The sequence below is a fragment of the Nannospalax galili genome, unplaced genomic scaffold, assembly GCF_000622305.1.
Source record: "Nannospalax galili isolate Female #2095 unplaced genomic scaffold, S.galili_v1.0 scaffold842, whole genome shotgun sequence".
Lineage (NCBI taxonomy): Eukaryota > Metazoa > Chordata > Mammalia > Rodentia > Spalacidae > Nannospalax > Nannospalax galili.
The window spans coordinates 241,914-243,007 of record NW_008349291.1 but is presented as its reverse complement, the minus strand read 5'-3'; positions in this window follow the sequence as shown (position 1 = coordinate 243,007).

Genomic DNA, 1,094 nt, shown 5'->3' with positions numbered 1-1,094 from the left:
ACATCAGAAGATGTAAGGACCTCCCATGCTCATGGATTGGAAGAATTAATATTGTGAAAATGACCATCCTACCAAAAGCCATTTATAGATTCAACACAATGCCAATCAAAATCCCCATGACATTTTTCACACAATTGGAAAAAAAATCCTAAGATTCATATGGAAGCACAAAAGACCTCAGATAGCCAAAGCAACCCTGAGCACTAAGAGCAATGCCAGGGGGATTACTATACCAGATTTTAAGCTGTATTACAGAGCTATAGTCGTAAAAACAACATGGTACTGGCACAAAAATAGACCCATAGATCAATGGAACAAAATTGAAGACCCAAATATGAGTACATGCCATTTCAGCCACCTGATATTTGACAAAGGCGCCAAGAACATTCACTCGAGGAAAGAGCATGTTCAGCAAATGGTGCTGGCAAAACTGGATCTCCACTTGTAGAAGAATGAAACTAAACCCCTATCTTTCACCTTGCACAAAAGTCTCTTCCAAATGAATCAAAGACCTCAATGTAAAGCCTGAAACTCTTAAACTGTTAGAAGAACACATTGGCAAAATCCTACAAGATATAGGTATAGGAAAGGATTCTCTAAACCAGACCTCAATTGCTCAGGAAACAAGGTCAAGAATCAACAAATGGGACCTCATTAAACTAAAAAGCTTCTGTACATCAAAGGAGGCAACCAGAGAAGTGAAGTGAAAACCCACAGAATGGGAGAAAATCTTCACCAGCAACACATCTGACAGAGGTAAAACATCCAGAATATACAACAAACTCAAAAAACAAGACAGGAAGTAACCTAATTAAAAGATGGGCTAAGGAGCTGAACAGAGAGTTCTCAAAAGAAGTAAAAGATGTTCAACATCACTAATAATCAGGGAAATGCAAATTAAAACCACTTTAAGATTTCACCTTACCCCAGTCAGACTGGCTAAGATCAAGAGAACAAATGATACCAAATGTTGGAGAGGACGTGGGGAAAGGGGAACACTCATCCTCTACTGGTGGGGCTGAAAACTGGTACAACCCCTCTGGAAAGCAGTGTGGAGAACTCTTAAAAAACTACAAATGAACCTACCATTTGAC